This window comes from Leptonychotes weddellii, chromosome 14 (assembly GCF_054177405.1).
Source record: "Leptonychotes weddellii isolate Sample4059 chromosome 14, ASM5417740v2, whole genome shotgun sequence".
In the NCBI taxonomy this organism is placed as follows: domain Eukaryota; kingdom Metazoa; phylum Chordata; class Mammalia; order Carnivora; family Phocidae; genus Leptonychotes; species Leptonychotes weddellii.
In genome coordinates, this window is record NC_138382.1 from 59,361,064 (window position 1) to 59,367,158 (window position 6,095).

General features: G+C 43.0%; 1 long non-coding RNA gene across 1 annotated transcript in view; it reads left to right on the plus strand.

Moving 5' to 3' along the window:
• The window catches only part of LOC145717093 (uncharacterized), a 61,830-nt gene extending 55,960 nt beyond the window's left edge, over positions 1-5,870 (plus strand). The window contains exon 3 of the long non-coding RNA XR_014140111.1: positions 5,598-5,870. This is a non-coding gene — a long non-coding RNA (uncharacterized LOC145717093). The remainder of the gene's footprint in view (positions 1-5,597) is intronic.
• The last annotated feature ends 225 nt before the right edge of the window (positions 5,871-6,095 follow it).

The window sequence follows — 6,095 nt, forward strand, 5'->3', positions numbered from 1 at the left end:
ATTCAAGTTGTGTGTTCATGGACCAACCACTTAACCTGTGCAAGCCTTAATTTCCTCATCTCATTTCCTCATTATCAGTGGATAATAATCGTAGTTGCCCGATAAGTACATTGGGTATATAAAGCACTTAGCACAGTGCCTGGCAGAGAGTTAGGGTTTATTTGCTGTTCCAGTGCAATTATTCATAGCACACCCTATTACTATCAAAAGTGTCTGTTTGGCTGATAAATTATATGGCCACACCTAGTTGGCAATCTGTGGGTCAACTCGAGGTGTAGGTGAGTGTTTCAGAGAGATCATCCTGGATACACACTGAAGAATGGATTTAGAGGACACTAGATCAGAGACAGAGAGGTCCTCTAGGAGGGGCTTGAATGACGTGGGTGAGAATTGACTGGAGTCAATACAACACAGGTGTATTTTTTTTTTTTAAAGAAAAGCAGCTTTTATACAGCTGGTGACTAACGTGGCGTATACTAATGTTTTTGACTGAGATGACCAAATGGATGGTGATGGGGAATTCACCAAGGCGGGGCTTTCCGAAGGAAGCACAAATTCAGGATGAAGGCACATGGGATGGTGAATTTTGGATACGTTGGTTCGAGATGCCCAAGGACTGCACTGTGGAGGAGTTCATGAGAGTCAGAAAACAGAATCAGAAGTTCAGAGAGAGGCCAGGTCTGGAGATGGAGATCTGGGTCTTATCCGTATGTGAGAGCCAACGAGATCAGTCAGGAAGAGAAATGAACAGTGAGAGGAGATTAGGGCTGGAGACCAAACTTGAGGCACCCTGCCAGCTAAGTGTCCGCGAAAGATGTTGTTGCCTGGGAGCTGGGGAAAGCCAGGAGACATGAGGCTCACAGAAGCCAAGGAGGGCGGGCAGTCTCAAAAAGCAGGAAGCTGCCATGGAGAGGTCAGATAAAATGAGGGCATGGACGTCCCACTGGGTGCCATGTGAAGGTCATGACATCTGTGGAAAGAAAGGTTCTGTGAAGTGGTGAGCTGGAAACGGATGGCAGAAAGCTTAGTGTGTGATATAAGGATTGCTACCCCAGCTTTCTTTTGATGTCCATTAGCATGCTAAATGGTTTTCCACCCCCTCACTTTCAATCTGGAGGTGTCTTTGGGTCTAAAATGAGTCTCTTGCAGACAGCATATCTATGGGTCTTGTTTTTTAATCCAATATGATACCCTGTGTCTTTTGATTGGGGCATTTAGCCCATATATGTTAAAAAAAAAAAAAGAAGATAGTGGGAAGGGAAAAATGAAGGGAGGGAAATCGGAGGGGGAGACAAACCATGAGAGACTATGGACTCTGAGAAACAAACTGAGGGTTCTAGAGGGTAGGGGTTGGTGGGGGGATGGGTTAGCCTGGTGATGGGTATTAAAGAGGGCACATTTTGAATGGAGCACTGGGTGTTATATGCAAACAATGAATCATGAAACACTACATCAAAAACTAATGATGTAATGTATGGTGATTAACATAACATAATAAAATAAAATTAAAAAAAAAGCTTAGTGTGAATGGCAGTCCAAGGAGGAGTGAAGAGTCAGGTTGTATTTATAAAATTTGCCAGAATCATAGGTTCAAGTCAAATCCATCATTCTGATAATTAAAGTAATGGATCAGAAAGTTGTGATATAATTCTCATGGAGGATGAATAAGCATCCACGGCTGTTATTTACTGTGCATTCAGATTGCCACACGCTTATTGAACACTACATCTGAAACTGATGATGTCCTGTATGTTGGCTACCTGCCCACATTGTCTGGTATAAGGAAATATGTCCCTTTGACAAATGCAGGAGGTGAAGTGCGGGGGCTCTAAGTGACCTGCTCAAGGTCACACAACCACACGTGGTGGAGCTGCAAGTTGCACTCACCTCTGACCCAGCCCAGAGTCCACGAGCATCCCTCCGAACCTCAGCTCCAATCTCAGAACATCCCCCCATTTTTAATTGTCTGAAAACAAATAGCAACTAGTGACATAGTAATCATGTTTTGCAATAAGAATGCTGAAGGTTCACATAATTGCCGAGGAAGGCAGTCACTTGTTTTCACAGTGCAACCTGGGGACCTCAGAAATGTTAAAGGCATTAAAAAATAATAATAACTGTGCTTTCTTGTGTGGAGAGCAAACAGTGGAAAATGACCTGTCTTTCCAACCTGAGCCTGGCTTTCAGGGAACAAGGAAACTTTGTGTATCTTTCAGTCCCAGAATAGGGGGGCCTTGTCCCTGAGTAAAATAGCAAGTTTCATCTTAACCTTCAAGAATGATGTCTTTTCATGTCTTCATTGGGTACCTGAAGGCCTGCCAAAACTCTCGAGTGAGAAACCAAACCCAGCTCACTCTGGCCAGTCTGCACCGTTCCCAGCCAAAGATGAGGCCCCTTCAGCAGGGTGAGGACACCCCTGTCCTTGGGACTCCATTTGTATATTATTCTTTATATCACATGCACATTATATATAGCTTTTCGTGTGTGAGGAACATCTCATGATACGATTCAAAATGCACTGCTTAATGTGGAAACAAAGTAAGACTCATATTTTCAAAAGAGAAAGAAAAATTTTTGAATAGAGGAATGGTTAAATAAAACAGAGTAATACATTGTATGGAATACTGTACAATGAAAAGAGCAGACTTGATCTGTTTGAATCAATTTGGGAGAAGCTCAAAAATACAGTATTGCCTGAAAAAAGCACACTGCAAACTGACATCCTCAGCATGATATTTATCCAAATGTAAAAAAATCAAAAGATCTATAGATTTTTCTATGGCTATCGTCCATCTAGTAAAAGTACATATTAAGGATAGATACCAATCCTAGAACTGTGGGTATTTCAGTGTCTGGGAGGTGGTGCCAGTGCTGGAGGAATTGGGGTTGGTGACAGATGAGGGGGACCTCTGCTTGATCCATAGCAGCTGTTCGAAAGTGTGGTCTGAGGATCCCGAAAAGTCCCCATGACTCTTCCAGGGATCCTCAGAATCAAAGCTGTTTTCATAGTAACATGAAGATGTTCTTTGTCTTTTTCATGGTATTGACATTTACACTGATGGTGTAAACCAATGGTGCACAGAGCTGCTGGGTCTTTAGTGCAGGGGCCCCAAACCTTAGGAGCTGCTCTTGCATCCTGTCCTGCCACCTGCCTGAAGTAAAAAAGATAACCTGCCAGGTTCACTTAGGAGTGACCTTAAGGAAATAGTAAAAACGATAAATTGTATTAAGTCTTGGCCCTTGTGTACACATTTTTTTGGGAAGATTTATTTATTTTAGAGAGAGAGAGAGAGAGTGCATGTGAATGAGCAGGGGGAGGGATAGACAGAATCCTCAAGCAGATTCCCCGCCCAGCACGGAGCCCGACTCAGGCTCCATCCCAGGACCCTGGGATCGCAACCTGAGCAGAAATCCAGAGTTGGTCGCTCAACCAATGGAGCCACCCAGGCGCCCCCCCTTGCATACACATTTTAAAAATATATCTTGAGTAGGGGGCGCCTGGCTGACTCAGTTGGTGGAGCATGTGACTCTTGATCTTGGGGTTGTGAGTTCGAGCCCCACATTGGGTGTAGAGATTGCTTAAAAATAAAAAATCTTCAAAAAAAAAAATCCTGAATAATGAAGTATGAATAAAGTACCTTTGTTGCATTCTGAGGTACAATGATTGTCTTTATTAAAAGCACTTGTGTAAAAAAAAAATTCACTTGTATGTTTGAGTCAAGAGCTCAATTAATTCCCCCTCTTTTTTATTTTTTATGGAACACCATTTTTATTTGAAAGAATGACTCGCAGACAAACTGCGGTTATTCAGACGAGGGTGTCTGGGGGATATTTTCCTGGAAATTAACAAAATGAGCCTGTTTCTTCAAGGAAAACAACTGATGGTATTTGTTACCAATGATAAAAATACAAAATTTCAACCAAAAATTAGAATTTTGGGAAACTTTTTTCTGCAACCATGAGCTTGGCAGCTTCTCAGTTCTTAAAGAATTTTCCAATGAGACTTGTGGTAATACTAACACATGGGATTTTTTGATATTGTATAATACAATGAGCCAACATTTGGAAGATCTGCATAAGTTAGTGAACCAATATTTCCAAAAGGCTGATGTGTTTCACTGAAATTATTTTATTCTCTGCTTTTCTGCATCTTCAACTCTAAAAAAGTTATTTGCTGCAAGGTGCTTCTTTCTTGTAAGAAGCCTAGATCATTAGAGATAAAGTTATTTTGGGACGGGGCAACAATTCACAGCATGCACAGCTCCAAGGAACTTTTACTTGCCTTTTTCTTCCAAATCTTATACTACATATTCCTTCCCCCCCACTTCCCTTCTTTTCCATTTCCTGCTTCTTTCCTGAGTCCCCAAGCCAAAATGACAGGTGCATCCGAGGGTTGTTGCTGTGACTCGTGCCTGTTCATTCACGCGTGTACACGCATGTATGTGGGGAATGTGGCAGGTGGGGGGTATCAGAGAATGGTGTTTTGAGTTTTCCCCATATGTTGGCATTAATACCACTTTCCTCTATTCTACTATTAAGAGAGAACTGGGGCAGCCTAGGTGGCTCAGTTGGTCAAGTGTCTGCTTTCTGCTCAGGTCATGATCCTGGGGTCCTGGGATTGAGCCCAGCATCTGGTTTCATGCTCAGTGGGGAGTCTGCTTCTCCCTCTGCCCCTCCCCCTGCTCATGCTCTCTCTCACTCTCTCCCTCAAATAAATAAATAAAATCTTTAAAAAAAGAAGAGAGAGAGAACCTTGGAGGTCAGAGAGAAGAAATTTGAGCATGGAGAGACTTTGTCCCAAATGGCTTAGGCAGACATTTTAAAATAAGAAAGAAAGGAGGCAAATATAATGAAATATATTATATTATATATAGAAATATAATGCCAAGGCTATTATTTCTCAAGGAGTGGGCCAGTGTCAAAGTCGTGGGAGAACATACATTCTTCCTACAGCCAGACTGGGAGTCCTTGGAAGGGTAATGAATTCTTGTGGTTCCAAGTCATGTTAGCCTTCTAGTATTATAGGAGAAAACTGGTCACAGCATGGTAGGTGGGGAGCAATTGAAGCACCCACTATTTCCTGCCTCCTCCCAAGTCAGAACTAAAGCCCACATGCTCTCCTCCCCACAAGGGGAGTCAGCAGAGGGGTGAACTTGAGTTCATCACTGTGAGCCTATCATGGGTGGTGTTTGGCTCAAGCAAGACAAAAATCAACCTCCTTAGCCTTGGACCCATGTCTGATGCAGCATCTTCAGCTGCTTCTCAGGGACCTGTGGGGTTGTCCTTGTGGGTGTTAATAACTGCAACACGAATTATCTATTGAACACTCACTGTGTACCCGAAATGCTTATTTTATTAATCTTACAATAATCCTGTAAGGTTATCATCCCATGGCAGGGACTGGCTGGCTTCCCCTTGTGGGCACACTGCAAAACTCTATTTCCCAGACTGCTTTGCAGTTAAGCATGGTGATACGGTTGAGTTTTGATCAAAGGCTTGTTAGTGAAGGTGTCGTGTGTTACTTCCAGGCCGGGCCTACGCTCTCCTCCCATAACTCTGACCTTCCGTGTTCTTTTCTCCTCCTCTATCATGTGAAGACAAGCACGGTGATGTTGGAACTATAAGCCAGAAGGAATCTGACTTTTGAATCACATCTTGGAGGACAACCACTGCTCAGTGACAGCCCTTTGGAACTTCAAGCAAGCAACAAATAAATCTGTACCGTGTTAAGCCAGTGAGATTTTTGGAGTTTACATATTATAGCAGCTTGTGGTACTCACATGAATACTCATCCCCAGTTTAGAGATGAAAAAACTGAGCCTCATAACATTTTCTTTGTCCAAGGTCTCACAAATAACCAACAGATCTACATAAGCTTAAATTGTGTGTGTGTGTGTGTGTGTGTGTAGTATAGTTCCACCAGTGTTTATGGGCTCTATGGTCCCCAAGGTCCCCCTCAGTCTCCAGCAGGAATGAGAAATGCGAGTTTCAGTGCCCTGACTGTACCCTCGTCAAGAGATGGAGGGCTGCACAGGTACTTCTGCTTCTGGGCATGGCTGAGCAAGAAGCAGTGACCCCAAAAGTTACCGAAACTT